This window comes from Sus scrofa, chromosome 2 (genome assembly GCF_000003025.6).
Source record: "Sus scrofa isolate TJ Tabasco breed Duroc chromosome 2, Sscrofa11.1, whole genome shotgun sequence".
NCBI lineage: Eukaryota > Metazoa > Chordata > Mammalia > Artiodactyla > Suidae > Sus > Sus scrofa.
Genome location: NC_010444.4, coordinates 45,462,894 through 45,487,401, shown reverse-complemented (window position 1 = coordinate 45,487,401; position 24,508 = coordinate 45,462,894).

Genomic DNA, 24,508 nt, shown 5'->3' with positions numbered 1-24,508 from the left:
GACTGATACAAGATAAAAAATATGCCATATTCACAGCCAGCAGGTAAATAGAGCTGGAATTCCCACCTAAGTCCATTGGACTCCCAAATATTGTGCTTCCACCCCATGCTCCTTAAACTCCAATGTGCTTGAGAATCACCCGGGGATCCTGTTAAGAGCAAGTTCCTATTCAGTAGACCTGGGATGAGGCCTGAGATGCTGCCTTTCCAGTACACTCCCCAATGATGCTGATGCTATTGGTCCATGAACCTCACTTTGAGCAGCAAGGCTCCTACGATGACATTATACTTCTTTCCTAACCCTGCCAAGCCCACCTCATCCTCATCATCTCCAAGCTGGCTTACCACTGAGACCCCAAGAGGGCTCTTTGTCAAACTCTGCTGTGATTCAACACTTGGAGCTCGTCCTTTTTCTCTTTCCTTCCTCTGAAAATATTAAGTAACCAAACAAATCCATCACCTGGCAGGTCATTAAGGAAAACACGATTTTGCCCCCATGTGACTCCGTTCAATTAATGAAGCTGTCATTAAACCCATGACGATGTCAAGAAAATTAGTTTCAGGTGTTGGATTGTTTTGGTTCTAGACTCATTCCTATATTTTTAATGAGGAATATTTGAAAGATCACCACTCACATTCTGCATCAGGGCTTGTAGTTCAGGATGCCTAAGTAGTCTGACAGATTGAGGGTCAGCGGGATGTTTACAGGAAACAATTAATAGCAGCCATCGTTGTCCCTTTCTATTACCACGAGGCTGCCCATTGAGCATGCTTCCAGAGCCATAGCATTTCTCGGGAGAAAGAGAAGCAAATGTAGCTTATGAAAAGCAGTGACAATTTCATAAAGGGACCCAAAATGTGCTAACTAGGGATCTTGCACTGGTATTGTCTGCCCAGACAAAGGAAAGCTTAAGGAAGATTAATTTTTCCCTCTCTAACGTAGAACATTTCTTTGTAAACTCTGGTTAAAAGAAACATTTTGAGTTCCCATCATGGCTCAGTGGTTAACGAATCCAACTAGGAACCATGAGGTTGGCCTTGCTCAGTGGGTTAATGATCTGGCGTTGCCGTGAGCTGTGGAGCAGGTTGCAGACGCGGCTCAGATCCCAAGTTGCTGTGGCTGTGGTGTAGGCTGGCGGCTACAGCTCCAATTAGACCCCTAGCCTGGGAACCTCCATATGCGGCGGGAGCGGCCCAAGAAATGACACACACACACACACAAAAAAAGAAGCAGAAAAAATTAAAAAAAAAAAAGAAACATTTTATTCCAAGTGCATCAGTATTTTCAAATAATAGCTGACATGTTTTTCCCCTGCCGTCCCACCCCCTTTTATTTCCAAACTTATCTCAAACTAAACCACAGCATTCCAACTTTCAGCTGTGAGTTGTTGCAGCAGAAAAGCAGAGAGGATCAAAAGTCTTTTTTTTTTTTTTTTTTTTTTTTGACTCAGGAGCCTTAGAGCTGTGGTGTTGGGACATCAGCAATAAGTTTGGGAAAATACAGAGTAAGCTTGCTTTCCCTTCACGTAGGGGAGCTAGAAGTGTTAGGGGTCGGAGCACTGAGGAAGCAATTCAGAAAGGAGACAAAGTTCATTGCAGGCAAGGGCGTCTGAGAGGGGCCTCTTTTTGCATCCTGATCCAGGGGTTTGACACCTAGGACAGGAGAGGTAGAAGCAGAGATAATGGTCCTGCTTGGCTTCAGTGTGTTTCCTCCTATAAGAAATTCTGGGAAATTCTTATATGTTTTGTCACTGATCACTCTATTCACCACATTTTGTGTGTCAGTAGTTCGGTCTTTTTTTTTTTTTTTTTTTTTTTGTATTTTTAAATTAAAGTACAGTTGATTTACAATGCTTTGCAAATTCCTGCTGTACAGCAAAGTGACTCAGTCATTCATATATACGCATTCCTTTTCTTATATTATCTTCCATCATGGTCCATCCCAAGAGACTGGATATAGTTCCCTGTTGGTCATTTTTATTTTTGGACAACATGCTATCATATGAATATGCTGTAATTTGTTTATTCATGCACTTGTTGATGGACATTTGGGCTGTTTCCAGGTCCTGCTATTATGAATATAAAGCTCATATAAATATTCATGTACAACTCTTTTTTAAATAAACTTTTAAATTTTAGAATAGTTTAAGATGTATAGAAAAACCATGCAGGTCATACAAAGAGTTTCTATATATTATGCAACCAGTTTCTCTTATTATTAACATCTTGTAATAATATCCTGCATTTGTCACAATTAATGAGCCAATATCGACACATTATTGTCAACTAAAGCCAGCCTATATTCGGACTTCCTTCATTTTGGCCTAGTGTCCTTTTACTGTTTTTTTTTTTTTTTTTTTTTTTTTTTTTTTATAACTTTGGCAGATTTAAGGAGTGCTAGTGAGATGTTTTTTGGAATGTACCTCAGTTGGGATGTGTCTGATGTTTTTCTTATGATTAATTACACTAGGGTTATGGGTTTTGGAGAAGAATATCACAGAGGTAAAATGCAATTTTCATCATCTCATATCAAATGTACATACTACCAACCTGTAGCTTTTGAACTTACAATAATTTCTTCCATATATTTTATTAATACTATAGAATATTTTACTATTTTATTAATATTTCTATAATATTTTATTAATAAGATTACAATTTTATTAATATTGATTCATTTCCAAATGTTGACTCAACTTTGAATTCCTAGGGTAAACTTCACTTAGTCATACTGTATTATCCTTTTAATGTATTCCTTGGCATAATTTGCTAACATTTAGTTGAGGATTTTGTGTCTATGAGCTATATTGTCATTTTATTTTCTTGCAGTATCTTTGTTGGTTTTGTTATCAGAGCAATACTGTTCTCTCAGGTTGAGAAGTGTTATATTTTCTGGAAGAATTTGTGTAAGATTTGCTATCATATCTTCCTTATTTGATAGGATTCACCAGTGAAGCCTCTGGACTTGGAATTTTTTTTGTTAGAAGGTTTTTAATTATAAATTCTCTTTCCTTAACAGATATATAGCTATTAAGATTTTTGGAGTTCAGTGGTTAATGAATCCAACTAGGAACCAGGAGGTTGGGGGTTCGATCCCTGGCCTTGCTCAGTGGGTTACAGATCCAGTGTTGCTGTGATCTGTGGTGTAGGCCACAAACGTGGCTTAGATCCTGGGTTGTTATGGAATAGGCTGGCAGCTACAGCTCCAATTAGACCCCTAGCCTGGGAACCTCCATATGCCACGGGATCAGCCCTAGAAAAGGCAAAAAGACAAAAAAGAAAGAAAAAAAAAAGATTTTTTTTTCTTTAAATTATAATTGATTTACAATGGCTATTCAGATTTTTAATTTCTTCTTGAGTCAGTTTTAGTATGTGGCGTTTGCAAGGAATTTGTCCATTTTATCTAAGTTCTCACATTTTGTTTTTGTCTTTTTTGTAGGGCTGCACTCATGGCATATGGAAGTTCCCAGGCTAGAGGTTGAATTGGAGCTGTAGCTGCTGGCCAACACCACAGCCACAGCAATGTGGTATCCGAGCCACATCTGTGACCTACACCACAGCTCATAACAACTCCAGATCCCTAACCCACTGAAGGAGGCCAGGGATCAAACCTGCATCCTCATGGATACTAGTTGGGTTCTTAACCCGCTGAGCCATAAGCGGAACTCCTAAGATCTCAAATTTATTGGCATAAATGTGTTCATAATATTTCCTTATTATATTCTGAATGTCTCTAGGGTATCTCCTGATATCCTTAACTTCCATTTTTTATATTGGCAACTTGAATTTTCTTTCTCTTTCCTTTCTTTCTTACCAGAGATTTATCAATTTTAATAATATTTCAAAGAATCAACTTTTGGCTTTTTAATTTCTCCTAATGTTTGTCTGTTTTCTATTTCATCGATTTCTACTTTCATCTTTATTATTTCCTTTTTCTTCCTTTGGTTTTACTTGTTTTTTTTTTCCTCTAGGTTCTTAGGTGAAAATTCTAATTATTGATTTAAGCCTCTTTTTCTTTTATACTTTGGTTTTTAAATCTATAAAATTTTACTCTAGACACTGTTTTTGCTGCATCTCACACATTTTAATATGTTGTGTTTTAATTATCATTCATTGGAAACACCTCTCAATTTCTTTAGTGGTTTCATCTGTGACCCATGGATTATTTAGAAGTGTGCTATTTAATTTCCAAATATTTGGGGGGATTTCCTAGATATTTTAGTGTTATTGATTTCCATTCAGTTTTATTTTCTGTTGTGGTTGGAAATCATACTCTATAAAATTCTAATCTTTTGAAATTTTTGCAACTTATTTTTTGGTCTTGCCATGGGCTTCACCATTTCTTTTGCAAAAGAGATAGAATATATATTCCCACCTTAGAATTTCAATTTGATGATGTGACATGCTCTAGCCAATAGATTAAGGTGGAAGCAGCGGCATGCTCGCTTCAAACCTAGGCACAAGAACCCTTGCATGTTTCCAGTTGTTTTCTGGAGGTTTTGTCATCTCTGTGAAAAGGACATGCCAGGGCTTCCGTGCTGGCTCAGGAGGAGGGTGTGAAACATAAGGAGCAGAGCTTATCCTTAACCAGCCGATGTCTAGCCAATCTCCAAATCTATAATTGAAAATAAATAATTGTTGGTTTAAGCCACTGAGGGTTTCGAATGATTTGTTATACAAGAGCTAACTGATAAAGCCACTCTCCATAACAGGTGATTAAATGGATGCTTAAGGCCTAGCCAGGGTCTGTACCCACTCCAGCAGGCTCTCCTGCTCTTCTGGGCTAAAGTACTACCTGGCCTATGTCCTCATCCTCCTGTTACTTTTCTTCCCTTAGAACAGTGACACTGGACATCAATTAGGTTGTCTGCCTGATGAGTATACTCATGGGGTTGTCCTGACTCAATCCCTATGCAAAAAGCTCAGGCTTCCTGGCTGCCACATCTGGCCAGAAAGCGCACATGTGTTGGAGAAGGGGCATAACTGGGGCAGTGGGGCAGAACCTGATGGGTTTTAGTTTTTTTCAAGGATTACCCAGGGCAGTGTTTAGTAGAGTGTGCAGTTAAAAGTCTCTGCTAGTGTGTAGCACCTCTGTATTGGCTCCTATCATTCACCCATGAATTTGGAATCCAATAACTCCAGGATGTCATTCCCTTTCTGTGTTAAAACTTCGTTACCTCCAGTCTGCCCAGGATGAGACTTCTGAGCCTGGATCTGCTTTCCTTTATTCTTCCTATATCTTTCTTGGCATTTCCAGGAAAAAGGGAGGAAGGGGGACAGCAGCACTTTTTAGTTTTATACCTAGTCTGGACCTGAAACGTCCAACTTTTCCCATGTTTATTTTGATGTGTGTGTGTGCGAGTGCAATGTGTAAATGTTTGTGCATCTATGTACACACAAGTGTATGTACACATTATTTCTCTGTCTCTTGGTAGAGATAGTTGTCTACATGCATACACATATATATATGTACATGCATGTATATAAGCACATATATGGCAGATCTATGTATCCACTTATATTTATTCATGTTATATTTATTAGTCTACTAATGTTTTGCTCCTGTGTCAAATCTAGAAGTGGTGGACTGGTTCACTCTTAACTTTGTGGGGTTTGAGAAAAGGAAAAATAAAAGCTTACTTATCATATGACCTGGCATTTAAAAGCTACAGATCAAGCTAATAAATGGATAAACAAAATATGTCCTATCCTCCCACCTTGACAATTATGTTTTCATAATAACCTGAAAGGCCAGGTTTAAATTTAGAACTCTTGTAGCCATCTGATTTCTTCCTGCAAAGAGCCATCCTTGGCTATACTTTGGCCTAGGCATGGACTTTTTTTTTTGTCTTTTTAGGGCTGCACCCATGGTATATGGAGATTCCCAGGCTAGGGGTCAAATCGGAGCTACAGCTGCCAGCCTATACCACAGCCACAGCAACATGAGATCCAAGCCGTGCTGTGCCTACACCATAGCTCCTGGCAATGCTGAGTCCTTAACCCATAGAGCGAGGACAGGGGTTGAACCTGCATCCTCATGGATGCTAGTCAGATTTGTTTCCGCTGAGCCACGGTGGGAAATCTGGCATGGACATTCTACCTCTAGAGTTTACCCTGGGGAGAATGTTTGGGGGAGGGGCCTGTGCAGACCAGGTAGGCAGTTTCAGGGACATTTGGGCAGGTGCTGGTCCTAGATACCCAGTTTGTGGTCTAGAAGGGGTAGGGACAAGAAGGAAGAGCATAGCCAGCAGAGGAATATGTATTGCTAACAATACACATAATGCTAACAGTGCTTCATTGAACTATAAATCTTCCTTGATCAGGTGCATTATTCTTTCAACATGATAGCTGCAAATATTTTCTTTAGATTTTTTTTAATTTATTTATTTTTTTATTTCTAGGGCTGTACCCACAGCATGTGGGAGGTCCCAGGCTAAGGATGGAATCAGAGCTTTAGCCGCTGACCTATGCCACAGCCACAGCAACGCCAGATCTGAGCCATATCTGTGACCTATACCACATCTCACAGTGACGCCAGAGCCTTTACCTACTGAGCAAGGCCAGGGATTGAACCCGCATCCTCATGGATACTAGTTGGGTTCGTCACCACTGAGCCATAATGGGAACTCCGTATTTAGAATTTTTGTATAGATATTCATAAGCAAGACTGGCTTATTTTCTTTTGGGTGGTATTTAATTTGGTTTTAATATTAAGCTTATGCTAGATTTATGAAATGATTTGGGAAACTTTCCACTAATATATTATGGAACAATTTGAATAATTTATGTGGCCTTATATGTTCCTTGATGGCTAGGATAGTTAGATCTTGGCTGTAAAATAACCAGGGTCTAAATGTTCTTTTTTTTTTTATTTTTAAAGTGGTAGATCTGTGAAAAAATGTTTTATTTTTAAAGTGGTAGATCTGTGAAAAAATGTTGCTTGTGTGTTGTGTGGTTGTTAATGTGTTCAGATAGTCTATTTCTCTTGAATTAATTTTGGTCATTTATACTGTGCTGGAAAATCATCCATTTCATCTAGATTTGAAAATATACTGGCTACATTACATTTTACATGATACTTTATAATTATTTTTACTATTTTTCACAACTATGGTTTTATCTTCTTTCTCATTCCTGATATGAGTATTCGCCCTGTATTTCTTTTCTTGGTCAAACTTGATGGGGTTTTGGGTTTATCTACCTTTTTTGGCTGGCAGGTTGGTTGTGATTCACTATTTTTAGCATTTTATCTTTATTAATTCTGTCATATTTCTTTTGTTTTGTCCTAATCTTTTAATTTGAATACTTATCTCATTTACATTCAGATTTTCAAATGCAATACCAAGGAAAGAGCAGGTGCAGGACTGTAAATAGGAAATGAAGCCAAGGGTCAGAAGAAGGACGGGACGTGAGGTGGGGAACAGAGATTGGGAGGCACAGGAAGAGGGACTTGTCGTGTTAGAACAAGTAGTATAGAACGTGTGAGGCTTGGTTGTCAGGGTGACATGTTATAAAACATTGCCATCAGGACACCCTGCCTCCGCAGGATTTGTGATCCAACTCCTGTCTCCAGTTTGGCCATGAGCACATCACGAAGAGCTTGCCAAATACCCAATAGTCATCTAGACCCACACAATGTCTACTACATTTTTGATCCAAGACTTTTAGTTTCATAGCCCAATAAAATAAAAAAAATCAACAGGCACAAACATAGGGCTGCCAATTTTTATTTTGTCAAGTACAGATTTTATTAGTACAGCAATTATACCAGATTTTAACAGACAAAAATAATAAGGTCACACATCACAGATGACCATTTATAAGTGGTACTAAAGTCACCAATCCCAGATGACCATTGATTATCAGCATCCAGACTGAAATGGAGAGGCAGAAGGAGTAAAGACAGAGTAGAAGAAAAAAAAAAAAAAAAGGAGTTCCTGTCTTGGTGCAGTTGAAACGAATCCAACTAGGAACCATGAGGTTGCAAGTTTGATCCATGGCCTCGCTCAGTGGGTTAAGGGTCTGGCATTGCCATGAGCTGTGGTGTAGGTCGCAGATGCAGCTCGGATCTGGTGTTGCCGTGGCTCTGGCGTAGGCTGGCAGCTATAGCTTTCATTAAACCCTTAGCCTGGGAACCTCCATATGCTGCAGGTACAGACCTGCAAAACAAAACAAAACAAAACAAAACAAAACAAAAGATGAAACAAAAGTAATAGTTCTAATATTTTGTATTATTGACATGACAGGAGGCAGAGGAGGAAGGAAGGAGAGAGGAAGAGAGAGAGGAGAGAAGGAATGAGAAAGGAGCACTATTTGAAGAGATCGTGGCTGAGAACTTTCAAAACTGAGAGATATAAATCCAGTGTTTTAAGACTGCGTACAAATATTGCACAGGATCAATAAAAAAATTCCAAGAATACTAAGCACATCATAGTAAAGATGCTGGAAATGAAGGGCAAGGAAATAATCTCAAAATCAGTAGTAGAACAAAAATATATTACCTTCAAAGGCACAGCAATTAGACAATGGACTAAGAGCTAATAGATAAGAAAAACCGAACAATTAAAATTTCAAAAGACAAATCAAGAATATGTTTGACAAAGAAAAAAATGATAAAGTGGTAAACTGAACCACTCAATAAGGATAATTATAATAAAAATAAGTGGACTAAACACTCTAAAACATCCCAGATTATTAGATGATTAAAAACAGTCTATGTTTTAGATAAGTTGTACATAAAGCATAAGGATACAGAAAAAAAGGAAGGGATGAAGAAAGTTACATCATACAAATACTTACCAAAAGAAAGTTGATTTGTATTCTGAATATAAGCCCTTTATTCATTACCTGTGTTTTATATAATAGATGTAGATATATCATAACATGGATTATATACACACACACATATATAATCAATAAGAAAAAGACAATCCAATAGAAAAATAAGCAAGAAAGTCAAACAGGCACTTCCAAGAGCATATCCCAAGTGACGAAAAAATACATGAAAAGGTGCACAATCTCTGTAACAATCAAGAAACTGAAAAATGGAGCCACAGCCAGATGCCACTATCACACAATGGCTCAAACGAAAAAGATGGGTAATGTCAAGTTTTACCAAAGATGTGGAACAATGAAATTTTTATACACTCTGTGTGTAAGTTTATAAATTGATATAACCATTTTGGAAAACTGTTTAACATTATCTTTTAAATCCAAAGATATGCATACCTTATGAGCCAGCAATTTCACTCCTAGGAATATCCCTGCATTTGATTCTTAGGGCTGACGCAACAGAGTTCCACATAGGAGGTGACCTAGAACAACAGAAATTTATTCTTTGTTTTTTTTGTTTTTTGTTTTTTTTGGTTTTTGTCTTTTTAGGGCTGTACCCAAGGATTATGGAAGTTCCCAGGCTGAATCAGCACTGCAACTGCTGGCCTACACCACATTTTTTTAGTAATTAAATTTTTTTATTTTGCAAGGAACTCCTATACAAAATTAATTCTTTCACAGTTCTGGAGGCTAGACAGTCTGAAATCAAGATATTAGCAGGGTCATGCTCCCTCTGAAACCTCTAGAATCATTCTTTGCTTTGTCCAGGGTCTGGTGGCCCCAGGCAGTAACTGGCTTATGGTAGCAGGAGTCCAATTTCTGCCTCCACATTCATGTGGCCATCTTCCCTGTGTGTGTGTGTCTATCTGTGTCCAAATTTCCCTTTTCTTAAAATAACACCTATTGTACTGGATCTAGGGCCCAACCTAATCCATTAAGACCTCATTTTAGCTAACTATATCTGCAAAGAACTTATATCCAAATAAGGTCACTTTCACAAGTACCAGGGGTTCATCTTTCAACATATGAGGGACAAATTCAACCCACAGCAATACAATACCCAATAGAAATACATGTTCATGTGTACCTTGAGACATGTGTAAGAATATGCCTAACAGCATTATTTGTCAGAATCCCAAACTGGAAACATCTCTTAGATTAACCACAAATTATGGGAGTTCTTATCTTGGCTCAGCGGTTAACGAATGAAGAAAAAAAAAAAAAAAGACAACACCCTGCCAATAAATTATGGCCCTATATCATACAATAAAATACATACTATACAATAATTAAAGTGAATAAACTATATACAATGTGTATCTTAATATTAAATTAAAGAAGTTAGACACAGAGAATGGACACTGTATAAATCCATTCACCAAAAGTTAAAAAAAGATAGGCATAACTACACTTAACCATATGGGGATATATGCATAGAGGGTTAAACTAAAAAGAAATTCAAGAAGGTGATTACCACAAATGTCAGGAATAGTGGTGACCTTTGTTTTTTGTCTTTTTACGGCTGCCTCCATGGCATATGGATGTTCCCAGGCTAGTGGTCAAATTGGAGCTACAGCTGCTGTCCTACCCCACAGCCACAATAACCTGAGATCCAAGCAGTGTCTTCGACCTACACCACAGCTCATGGCAATGCCAGAGGCATAATCCACTGACTGAGGCCAGGAATCCAACCTGTGCCCTCATGGATACTAGTCAGGTTCGTTAACCACTGAGCCACGATGGGAACTCCAGGATAGTGATTACCTTTGGAAGAAGGGAAGGGATTGCAGTTGGGAAGGGGCATGAGGGGGGCTTCTGGGTTTTGGTAGTGTTCTACTCTTTGACCTGAATGCTGGTTACAGAGTGTTGGCTTTGTGATAGATCATTTGCTCATACAGTGGTCCCCCCTCTTGTCTGTGGGGGACATGACTTCACCACGGTTGTCTATCAGTGTGTCCTTTGTCCATTTTCCTCAGTCATTGCATTCTCAGTGGATGCCTAAAAACTGTGGCTAGTACAAAATCTCATATACACTCTTTTTTCTGTAATTATATACTTATAATAAAGTTTAGTTTATCAGTTAGGTACAGTAAGAGTTTGACAGCAATAAGAATAAAATGAAATTATAAGAATGTACTGTAATAAAAGTTATTTGAATGCAGCCTCTCTCCCTCTTTCTCAAAACATCTTATTGTACTGTACCCACCAGTAGTGAGTGATGATGTAAGCTGATAGATGTCTACATGATGAGACAAAGTGAAGGGAATGATGATGGTGATGTAGTGTTAGGTTGCCATTGGCTTTCTGATAATACATTGGAAGGAGGATCAGGGAGTTCCCGTGGTGGGCCAATGGTAATGAACCTGACTAGTATCCATGAGGACTCAGGTTTGATCCCTGGCTTCACTCAGGGGGTTAGGGATCCGGTGTTGCTGCGAGCTGTGGTGTAGGTCCCAGATGTGGCTTGGATCCTGTGTTGCTGGGGCTGTGGCTGTGGCATAGGCCAGTGGCTACAGCTTCGATTCAACCACTAGCCTGGGAGTCTCCATATGCGGCGGGTATGGCCCTTAAAAAAAAACAAACGAGGATCATCATCTGCTTTGGTGATCCTGGAGCCATGGTGATGTCAAAGTCCATCACTGGATGCCAGGAGTCGATAATGTTGATGGTTGGAGATCCCAGGCAGGAAGGAGCAGGACACCAAGAGATGTCATCATGCAATTTAAAACTTAACAATTGTTTATTTCTGGAATTTTCCATCCAATATTTTCAGACAATTGTTGACTGTGGTTAATTGAAACCATGGAAAGCAAAACTGCAGATAGGGAGAACTACTGTATATTTTTGTTTACATTTCTGTAGGTGTATTTTATTTCTCACGCCTGCATGCACACATATTTAAGAAAAGGGGGGGGGTGGAATTACCATTGTGGTACAGCAGAAACAAATTCAACTAGTATCCATGAGGATGTGGGTTCCATCTCTGGCCTTGCTCAGTGGGTCGGGGATCTGGTGTTGCCATGAGCTGTGGTATATGTCGCAGACACAGCTCAGATCCCGTGTTGCCCTGGCTGTGGTGTAGGCCGGCAGCTGAAGCTCTGATTAGACCCCTAGCCTGGGAACCTCCATACGCTGCAGGTGCAGCCCTAAAAAAAAAAAAAAGGCAAAATAAATAAATAAATAAACAAAAAATAAAAACAGAAAGAAAAGAGTGACTCCGGAAGGTTAGTAGCTTTGAGGCCATCCGGGTTACATTTACAATCAAATGAGCCAGACCAAAGCAAGTTTGTCATCCAATTTCAATAATGTCATTAAGTTTAGTCGAAACAACATGTGGTTCTCAATTCTATTTACCAACCTGGCTGGGTGGGGCCCTGCCTGCAGTGTCTCCTGAATACAGTTTTGAAAATGTTAATTTATTCAGTAATATGTTTTTGCAAACCCACAATGTGCTGGACACGGTGATGTGCCTTTCCTCTGAGTTGTGTTTTTATGGCGTTCAGAGGAAATACAGACAATTTTGGTTTGAATAGCTACTAATCTCAAATTTCTGCACAGGGAGGATCTTTTCCCTCACATCAGTCCCACCTTTGCCCACATTCTAGTTGGAAACATGAAAACTTGCAAAATACATATTAAAAGATGCACACATTCAAAAAACATCGAGGTCCTCTGAGGTCAGGATGAGAAAGGCTGTTGAAAATTTGTGGCTGCCTGAGTTGGATAGTTGATGTGCGTGTTCTCTGGATATTTAAGTTTAGATAAAGATTCTAAATCATATTGCTTGAAAGCTATCCAAAAACCCAAAGCACCAGCCCCGCTGGTCTCTCCTATCCTTATAAATATAGATGTCATCAAATTCCAATAATGAAAGCTATTAACACAGCAAGGAGATGAAAAAGAAACTTCAGACATTTATTGTTTCTTAAACTTTTCTTGTATTATCTTCTGTGCCTGACTTGGCACTCACTGCATATGATGTTGCCATCTTATTTAATTGTATGTTTGGGACTAATGCAACTGCAGCATATGCCAAAAGTAAATTTCCAGGAGTCTGGCTTGCTCCATTTTAAGTAAATCCACATTCAGGTAGTGATGTGCCAAGATGCCTGCCTACTTGTTTTCATAGCCTTTCTCTTATTTGAGAAGCCATGAACTTCAGGAGGCTGGAGACCATGCTTCCTGCCCCTACCTAAGTTTACTCAGTACCTACATGGTGTTAGGTGTGGAGTAAACAGTAGATACTTGTGGATCTGCTGATTGAGAAAAGGAATGAGCACATTCTTGACCAAACACGTTTCCCTAGAATGAGCAATGGTATTCCAAAGCAGTTCCATTTAATTGTATTTAACTGCCCCCACCTCCCCAAAGGCCCAGACTTTTGAGTTTTCTTTCATTCCATCAACTAATTGTCACCCAACACCTATGCAGACCTTAGGGATATATAGCACTTTTGATGATAAAAGCTAGGAAAAAATAAAGTGGTAGGAAGTCTTAAAGGACAGTTTAAAATAGAGTGATCAAGGAAGGTCTCATTCGGGTGATGTCAGACTAAAGATCTGAAGGAAGTGAGAGAGTGAGAGGTGAAGTGAGAGGAGGGTAGGTGGTGAGGGCATGTACTGTGGGTCCATCTGACAGGAGAGTCTTTCAGGCAAAGAGCATAAGATATGCAGTAGCCCTGAGGCAGAGACTCCTGGGAGAATTCAAGGAAAAGCAAGGAGCCCAAGGTGGCCAGAGCAAAGAAAAAAGTGAGGTCAGAGAGTAACTGTTTCAGATTGTGTAGGATCTTATAAGCCATGGTTTTCCACTGACAGTGAGATAAGAATCCCTTGCATGATTTTGAGCAAAGGATTGACATGATCTGACTTATTTTTTAACAGGATCACTTTGAAGGCGTTATTGGAAATAGACATAAGGATCAAAAGCAGAAGCAGATGGAACCAGAACTAGCCTATGGGAAATCCTAGTCATCAGACATATTCAATCATAAGCAGGGGGTTCAGTTTTCATAGAGGCCAAGTTGAAACAGTAGTTCTCTCCTTTCGGGAACATATTTGATGGTAAAGGAGGGAAGGTTTTGTGTTTTTTTGGCCACCGCATGGCATATGGAGTTCCTGGGCCAGGGATCAGATCTGAGCCACAGTTGTGATCTGTGCTGCAGCTGCAGCAATGCTGGATTCTTAACCCACAGGGGTTGAACCTGCATCCCAGAGACACAGATCCTGTTGTGCCACAATGGGAACTCCTGATGATAGAGTAGATGTAACTATAATTACACAATAGATATTTTCTTCTTTTTTGGTGAAAATATGTATTTGGTTAGTGCATGAGTATGCTACTGTAACTGCAGTTTGGAAGGATGTTTTGGAATGTTTAAAGAAAATGAGTGAGAAATTGTAGACTGATGTTTTGAATGACTTTGAAGGCTATTATTTTTCATCTTTAAATGTATTTTTTAGAGATCTGTGAGATTTAAATAAAAATCAATGGAATATGAAGCAAAAACCACAAAGATGAAAAATGAAATCAATAGAAATTATTTTAATACTGAGAAATGAATTGTGACAAATTTTTCAGATTATACTTAAGGCGGTAATTCATTAAGACAAAGAGACAAATTTAGCCCAGTAAATTTGATAAGACAATGAAGAGAAAGTGATGAACTACATCCACTGCTTATTTGGCAAAAATCATTGATGTAAAACTCAAAATATGCCAACACACTAAGATATCAACAAAAACTAGCTTAAGAGTGCTATCAGTTCATAAATATTTATGTTCAATCATGGAACAGAAAAGTTCAAAAGAAACTTGGTAGAAGTTTTCCCAAATTTGAAAACAAATCTAAAAACTTACATGACATTACCATTAAGTTGTGAAATAAAAAAAAATTCTCAAAAATATCAATATTAAAATGCTGTTTTTCACTAACCATGAGGGAGGGATCAAATTGTCTTTCTTATTTTTTGTATAGAAAGTGAAGTGATGATCAAAGAATAGCTACCCCCAAATGGTAGAATAAGGTATTATAAATGTATGTCAGGCAGTTAATTCATCAAAATATTATATTATATTCTGGATATTCTTATGTTGATGTGTCTTGTTTCTTAATATTTGAACCTAGTTGTGATTTTTTTTTTCATTCTTGTTAAACTAATTAAACAAGGGAGGTCATTTGCCTGAGGTGTCTCTAATGAGGTGGTGGCCTCTGTCTCAAATTCAAATCTAAACATTAAATGCCTCAAGTTTACAAAATTGAAATCTAAGAACAACCAATCACAAATAGCCAATGAGGCTTTAAGCTACAGCCAATCAAATAATTTTCCTTTTTTGCCTCAGGGCCCCAAATCTGGATTCACTCTGATCAGCAGGTCCATTTGTGCATGTTAAAGATAGAGAAAAAAATTGAGTGTCCATAAAGATATGGACAGATATTTGAATTTGAAGGTCAGGGTAAGGGTTCAAGTTGGAGAGATAAATCAGTGAGTTGTGGTATATTGTCCATATTTCATTTTTTTCCATATACCGCCAAGCAATTAACTCAATTCTCCATCGACACTGACCAGATATCCCACAAACTTATCTCTGACAGTCTCTACCTGGAAAGTGTCAGATTCCATAGCTAAAGTCTCAGTCCCAAAAGACTGTGTATTCATATTTCAGTTAGAGGCAGAAGGTGAAGGTAGCCTATTAGAGAAGCCTTGAAGGTTTAGGGGACATTGCTTGTTATGACCATCTTTTCCAGATAGTTGATTGTTTTAGAAGTTGGAGAGTGTTATGAGATAGGGCCAGAACATATAGAACATTTTGAGGATTAGATCTTGGGGATGAGGGGTGAACTAGGCTACCCAGGCTTCTTGCAATGACTGATGAAAATGGAGACAAAGAACATACAAATACATGGTTGGGCTGAAGTTGTGGGGAGAGAAGAGTGGGGATTTTGTCAAGGAAAATTCTGAGTTCTGATGCTTCTCCCAGACTCCTGGAGGTATAGAAGGCCACACTTAAACAGGAGGAAGGGGGCAGGACACAACCCTTAAAGAACAACGTGGCAGTGTGGATACAACAGAAACTGGTTAGAACCAACTAGGTCCAAGATGGTGGATGATTCAACTTCCAGTGGAACCTTTGCCTTATTATATGCTCATTGTAACACATTAGTTAAATGACACACCCACAGGTGCCATGATAGTTCTGAGGCCAACCCTAAAAGGCCAAAATTTGGCAGTGGCTCAAATCCTGGAAACCCTTCTCCAAAATAGTTGGAATAATCCTCCCACTTGTTAGCCTATGAAATTAACCAGGCCATAAAAACTAACTACTTCATATTTCTGAGCCATTCTCAAACTGGACCATCCACTGTCTATGGAGAGTGTATCTCCCTAAATAAATCTACTTTCCCACTTAGTTCTTGTGGCAGAGCCCCCATGCTTGCCTGCTTACATTCCTCACAAGCCTCCTGTGTTAGTAAATCTACTCGTTGCCTATCGCTTTGCCTCTTGCTGAATCCCTTCTATGCTGAGACATAAAGAATCCGAGCTTCAGTAAATCCTGACACCAGGTGCACGATTTTAATTAAAATACAGTGAGTTCAAGTCCCACTTTGAGTTTTGACTGTGTTTGAGTCCCATCAGGGTTGTTCAGTTTCAGCACACATAAAGTGACAAATTAAAGGATCACTTGTCCTTTGAGCACATGGGGCTCTGTTTTGACCCCAAAGATGGAGGTGTGAAGAATGCAAAAGTGTAGTCTTACAAATATGAAGGTTTCCAATGTCAGCATAAAGACAAACTGAGCTGCCTCAAAAGTCCTACCAAGGCTTTAAGTCCTACCAAGCCTGGTAGACAGACATTTAAATATTCATTGATTGAATGAGTAACATCCACATTAGAATGACTTCTTGGGGTAATCCCTGCCAGTCTTCTACACAATTAAAGGAATAACTCAGAGTTCCCGTCGTGGCTCAGTCGTTAACAAATCCGACTAGATCCATGAGGGGTTTGATCCCTGGCCTCACTCAATGTGTTAAGGATCTGACATTGCTGTGAGCTGTGGTGTAGGTTGCAGATGTGGCTCGGATCTGGCATTGCTACGGCTCTGGCGTAGGCCGGCGGCTACAGCCCTGATTGGACCCCTGGCCTGGGAACCTCCATATGCTGCAGATGTGACCCTAAAAAGACAAAAAAAAAAAAAAAGAATAACACAAGTCAGAGAAAGACGAACATCATATGAGGCCACTAATATGTGGAATATAATAAAAAACGATGCAAAAGAACGTATGAAACAGGAACAGACTCTAAGATTTCAAAACCAAACTTAATGGTAACCAAAGGGGAAATGTGGGGCCAGGGGGACGGATAAATTAGGAGGTTAGGATTAATATATACACACTTCTACATATAAAATGGGTAGCCAGGACCTATTGTATAGCACAGGGAAATCTATTCCATACTGTATAATAACTGACATGAGAAAAGAATCTGAAAGGGAGTGGATATATGTATATGTAAAACTGATTTACTTCACCATACACCTGAAACTAACACAATTTTGTAAGTCAACTATACTTCAATAAAATTTTTACTAAAAGAATAACAAAACAAAAAGCAGAGTCTGCCCTAAGAGGAAATTCCAGACACAAGTGTAGAAAATTCTTATAAATCCTAAAATTGCAGTTTGCTAGTTTAATAATTTAAAAATCCAGACTGTGTAGGACATAGGACAAATGATTATAGAAAAGGAAGGAAAGAAGGAAATACAGAGGTATTTTTGATGGTGGTGGGAGATCGTAAAGAAAGGGCATAAGGCATTTTCAACATCAATTTGATGTAGGAGCCAACACCAGGGAAGGGTGTCAAGAATAACATGTATTTCCTTTAAGTCATACCAACCCCAGGGCAAAGGTGGGGTGTAGGCACCTAAGTGCTAAAAATGACAGAAAATCAATTATTTTGCTTTTCTTCATTAGCCACCCTATGGGGTTACCCAGCATGGCCTAGGTCTCTCCTTGTGGTGGCAGCAGGAGCAAGTCCATGAGACGTGGCTGACTGCCCTGGGAGAGCCACTGAGTGTCTCTGGTTTCTGGTTCTAGGCTTGTTCCAGGACATAGGCCTGCATCAACTTCTGGAAGAACTCATAGTCTCTTTCCCAGTTAAAGTATAGACCCCTCCAGGCCACACTCTCAAGGTAACAGATTAAAGGGACATTAAAGCATTTTTAGTCTATTTCTTTCTCTGATGCAGGGGCACTTGAGAAAATGGCATTCTACCTCAAAGTGACATAACATTTACCACCCCAGAGGCAGCCCATTCCATTCTGGTCCTTTTCAATGAGTAGAATGTTCAGGCTCATTGAACTGAAATCCCCATAGCTTTTTAAGCAACATTGCTGCCAAGATTTTATAATTGGTTTAATAAGATCAGTGGCTGCCAGTTACATGGCATAGGATGTTTCTCTGGTAACCAGAATTCAAAGTCTCTCTTATGGAAACAGCTGATTCAACCCTGGTGCATTCTTATTGATGAATTTCCTTTTCTATATGCATTATGTATAAATGTTCTTCATTACATTAATCATTCATTCATTCTTTCTTTCTTACATCCAATCCAACAAGCCTTACATAAATTACAGAATGCTTGCTATGTGTGGGGTACAGGAGTTTTAGTAACACTGTTAAATGAATCAGATAAGGTCCCCCACTCCAGGACTTTATTGGCTAGAGGGAAGTAGAGCCGGGAAAACAGCCTTTAATTCCAAAGCAAGTCATGTGCTGTATTGTGGGAGTTATTAGAGGTCGTTAGAGTTTATAGATGGGCCACATAATCTCATTTGAATTATAATACCAGAAATCAAATCACTGTGTTTTGTTAGGTACCTGCTAGACTTGAATGTAAATTCCACTCATCTTGGATAAATTTAGGTAGATTCCATTTTTTTTTTTAAATCAGTCATTCATTTATAGACCACCCCCAGTGGTGGAGCAAACGGGTAGGGCAAACTCAGGGTTGGGCAGTCATGGAGAGGATCAGTGGCTGGCGGGGTTGGAGGAGTAGGAAGATGGGCCTTGGCCTTGAGTGCATTTTACAGCTATCAAATTCCAGATTCACTGATTTTTTCCTAGTGGACATGGTTAAGCGCCTGGGCTTCTGTTGATAAAATAAACACTACCTATTGTCCATTGGTTATTCAACGAAGGAGCAAAATCAGAAACATTAAGCACACACAAGTATTTTAAAAAATATATTCAAGGATTCATCAATTTCCTTTTTTTTTTTTTTTTTTTTGTGCACAGATCCAATAAGCCTAGGTGAAAATGACAGGAATCAGGGAGAAGACATATTCTTAAGACACTGCGAACATATTTCAAGACAAAAGTGATTACTAAATATATTTCCCAGATGTCAACTCACATAAGTTAAGAGCCTCATTTCACTGATCGCATTCTAAGCCTCAGGTCCTTTTTATAATTTTTATATTTTCTTTAACTTAATGAAATCTGCCCTGATTAAACAAAATCTCTGTAACTATTCTCCAAGTTATGGTTGAGGGAAGAGGAGGGGTCTAATTATAGACATTTTCCATGAAGAATGTGGACTAGGCTTTCATGCCAGCTTCTCAACCCTCTTGGCTGTGATCTCCATCGAGTTCCTGTTCTGCCCCATGGATAGGGGCCAAAAGAGCCCCTGCATCACGGGGTGAGTGTGAGCCAAGCATTCATTCACTCAGCATGTATTGACTGAACACATAATCTGAGGTTCCCATCCTCAGGACTGTTCTAGGGGCTTGGGATACATCAATGAAGAAGACATAGAAAGATTCCTGCTTTAGTGGGATGTATATGGCACAGGGGATGATGGTAGACAATAAGCTTAAGTAATAAGTAAATTATTTAGAAGATGATAAGTGCTAGAAAAAAATGAAAATATGACAGGGCAAAAGGAACTTGGGAGGGTAGCATGGGGCCATGCAGATCCCAATGTTAAATAGGGTGATACAGGTAGACCTTGTTGAGAAGGTGAGATTTAAAATTTTTTTTTTCATTTTTTTCAGTTAAAGTATATATAGTTGATTTACAATGTTGTTCCAATTTCTGCTGTATGGTAAAGTGGCCCAGTCATATGGGCCACACACACATTCCCTTTCTTATATTATCCTCCATCATGGTCTATCCCAAGAGATTGGACATAGTTCCCTAGCCTATACAGTAGGACCTCATTGCTTATCTATTCTAAATGTAATAGTTTGCATCTAACAACCCCAAATGCCTAGTCCACCCTCCTCCCTCTTGGCAACCACCAGTGTGTTCTCCATGTCTGTGAGTCTGTTTTCTGTTTTGTAGCTAGGTTCATTTGTGCCATATTTTAGATTCTACATATAAGTGATATCCTATGGTATCTGTCTATCTCTTTCTGACTTATTTCACTTAGTATGAGGATCTCTAGTTGTATCTGTGTTGCTGCAAATGACATTATCTCATTCCTTTTTTATGGCTGAGTAGTATTCCATTGTAGACATGTGCCACATGAGAAGGTGAGATTTAAGTCAAGTCTTGAAGAAGGTAAAGGAATTACCTGAAGGGATGACTTGGAGAAGACCCTTACAGGCATAAGGAATAGCCAGTGCATATTTGAGGGTAAATGAGGCCAATGTATCTAGAACAGAGTGAAAAGAAAAAGAAAAAAAAAGGAGTTGGGAGCAGTGGGGGTCTGAGGATTGTGTTAAGACCTTGAAGGATGATGTAAGGACTTGCCCATTTTCTCTGAGCGAAGTAGGGAACCACTGCAGGATTTGGAACATGAGTTTTGAGCATAGAGGATTTCCTATTGAAGAAGTAGATGTGTAGGAAGCAGGGGAAACTGGATTGGCAGTAAAAGGAGTGAGAGATGATGCTGACCCAGGAATAATGGAAGTGGTGAGAGTTCTAGATGAATTCTGGAGGCAGGGTGAGAGTGATTTCCCAATGGATAAGCATGTTTGTGGAGGAGAATCAGGATCTCAGTTTGAATATGTTTAATCAGAAATGTCTATGAGACACCGCAGTAGAGACGTCAAGAGGCAGTTGAGTATGACTCTGGAGTTTGAGAAGAGAGTCTGGAATAGAGATATAAATTTGAGGGTTACCAGAAACCACTAAAATATGTAGCAGGTTAATTATGGATAATAATTTTTGTTATTATATTTTTCCCTTTGCATCCTCACTCCCATGACAAAACAAACAAACAAAAGTGTCAGGCTTTTGTTTCCTTTTTTTTTTAATTGTCTTTTTTTAGGGCCACATTTATGGCATATGGAGGTTCCAGGCTAGGGGTTAATTGGAGCTGTAGCTGCTGGCCTTCACCACAGCCACAGCCACACCACATCTGGGACCTACACCACAGCTCATGGCAACACCAGATCCTTATCTGACTGAGTGAGGCCAGGGATCGAACCTGCATCCTCATGGATGCTAGTCAAATTCATTTCCACTGAGCCACGATAGGTGCCTCCTTTTGTTTCAAGGAGAGTTTCTTAGGCAATGGGCAGCATCCATTGCATGAAGGAAAGCTCCTTTGTTTGCATTTGTCTACAAAAGCTTAGAGTTTCCTGAAAAGGGCATCCCAGGGAGGTACATGTAGCAGGTAGGTGGTTTGAGTAAAGTTCAATTTGTAGACATATTTTAAAACCACTTCACATGGTGCGAGAGCTCTTCTCTAACCACACCTGAAGCCTTTACTGTCAGCCAGTAAACCAATAACTTTCCTTCAACTTTAAAGCCAATTTGAGTTGAGTTTCTTTTTGACACACACACACACATTTGTAGCTGAAATCATTCTAATTGGTGCAGAAGGGTATAAGTTGAAGTAGTTGATCCAGGAGAGAATGTGAGTTTTGAAAACTGGAAAGGACTTATTTCTTGGGAGGTGACAGTTTCTCAAAGACAAAAGGAGGCATGGCAGCTCCTAGGGAGACTGGGTCTTCTACACCGAGGCTCTCGTCCCCATGAAGATTCATGGGCTCAACCCTGGCACTGCACTAACCATGTCTTTTATTTTCTATATTCTGATGCTTTGACATCTGGGGCCCTGACTCACTCTGCAGGGACTGCCCCTCCCATGGTGCCAGTTCCTAGAGATGGCGAACAGCTCACTCATGAGCGCGCTTTTCAGATCAATCGAGAGCCCACACACCAATCATCTTCTTGATGGGGCTGTCACACTCTGGGTCACTCTGCACCTGTGCTAATCACTCTAGGGCCAGGCCCCAGACAACAAGGGGCAGCCTCTGTGCTACAGACCCTGCTGAAATTATTCAGACCAGCCGATCCTAAACCTGCCTCCCATGCCTCACCTGTTTCTTTCGGAAGAAACCATAACAAAGGCTCTTGGACACTGTTCCCCTGTTCCCTCTGCTCCTGATCAAGCTTGGTGTTTCCCTGTTTGGCATGGCATGGCATGCTCTATTCTCCTAGGAACTGAGTGACAAACTGTCTTTTCAATGGCAATTGTCTCCTGACCTTTTGACCTTACTATACTTCAAATTTTCCATTAATACTCTCTCTCTCTCTCTACACACACACACACACACCACACACACACACCACACACACACACACACACACACACACACATATTTTCTTTTTTTTAGGGCCATACCCACGACATATGGAAGTTCCTAGGCTAGGGGTCCAGTCAGAGCTACAGCTGCCAGCCTATGCCCACAGCCACAGCAGCATCAGATCCAAGCTCTGCCTGCGACCTACACCACAGCCCCCAGCAGTGCTGGATCCTCAACCCACTGAGTGAAGCCAGGGATCAAACCTGCCTCCTCATGGATGCTAGTAGGGTTCGTTTCCACTATTCCACAATAGGAACTCCAATACATTATATTTTAAGTCAGGGACACAATCCATGGAAATTCCCACCTTCAAGGGACCATGTGAATGCAAACAAAGGGTATATCAGCTGTGACCAGTATTGTCCCTTCCTCAGTGTTCTGAAGAAAGCAGGGGGTGGGGCTGGCTAATAGAGGTAGAGAGAGATTTAATATAATTTTAAGAACAGTTAAGAAAATAGATAACATGATCTTTCTTTACCTGAGTGTGTTGATTGCAAATTAATAATGCTACTTACTAATTTTATTTTTGAAGAATCTGTGATAATCCTGATAAGAGCTATTACTATTCATTTGTTGGTTTTAATTTTCAAAGTCATTTGCAAAGATTTATTTTTAAAAGTCTCCAGCCCTTACCATCTCCCCCCATTTGACCTCGTGACATGTTTAAACACTGGATGTGTGAAAGCATTTGGTGACAATTTTTGTTACACAGATGGTGCATGCCTCACCTCATCTACAAAATTTGCCAAGTACTTTAAGCCTTATTATTTCAAAAATATTGTGCAATTATTTCTGTAAATTTACTTATGAGTTCACTTTATTGGGCATTTCAATTTGACTTTTCTGCCAACCCACTGATTTTTCTCAAATCTGTATCTCAACCGTCTCTATCTGGAAGGTGAAAGGTTTTCATTTATTTATTTGTATCCATTTATTTCTTCCTAGATAGGAAGATCATTCCCCTTTTTAGAAGCTTCTTTCAACAACCTTTGACTAAGACTAATATTCTCACAAACACATTCTCCTTTGTAGTCATTCTTTTTTTTTTTTTTTTTTTTTTTAAGGGCTGCACTTGCGGCATATGGAAGTTCCCAGACTAGGAGTTGAATTGGAGCTACAGCTGCCGGCCTACGCCACAGCCGCAGCAATGTGGGATCCGAGCTGCATCTGCGGCTTACACTGCAGCTCACAGCAATGCCAGAACCTTAACCTCACTGAATGAGGCCGGGGATTGAAACTGTATCCTCAGGGATCGAACCTGCATCCTCACAGATACTAGTCAGATTGTTTCCTCTGAACGAACTCCTCCCTGTGTAGTCATTCTAACACCTTCCTCATAGTGTCTGCGCAGGCTCTTTCTCTTTCTGAGTGCTTGTCATCAAGCTGTCCCATCACTGTCCTAAATAAATATCTATACATTCTTCATCACTGATGAGATGGAAGCTGACTGATAGAAGGAAATTTCCTCATTCACCCTCAGGTTCCAAATTCTCTGTATCTGTGTTAAATTCTTTCATCTTCCTACAAATATCCAATAAAGGGTTTGTGGGAAGGTACTATTAAGCTCAACTATTCCTTTTGGCTCCTTTAGGAAAAAGGGCTCCTATATTCATCACCTCTCATGCATGCATCCATCTAGCCAGTCTAATGGCTAAAACTAATTACTGAGCACCTGCTAATTTGGAGAGTCAGAGATGTTTAAGACACTGACCTTATCATTAAGATCTTGAAGACTAACCAGTTAACAAACCAACAATTACAAAAGTGTATACAAAAATACCTAGATAAGGGAGTTCTCTTTGTGGCTCAGTGGTAATGAACCCAACTAGGATCCATGAGGATGTGGGTTCTATCTGTGGCCTGTCAGTGGGTTGAGGATCTGGCGTTGCCGTGAGCAGTGGTGTAGGTTGCAGATGCAGCTCAGATCTGGTGTTACTGTGGCTGTGGTATAGGCCGGCAGCTGCCACTCCAGTTCGACCCCTAGCCTGGGAACTTCCATATGGGGTGGGTGTGGCCCTATAAAGCAAAACAAAACAAAACAAAACAAAAAAACCCTAGATAGTATGAAGGTGATAATGACTCAC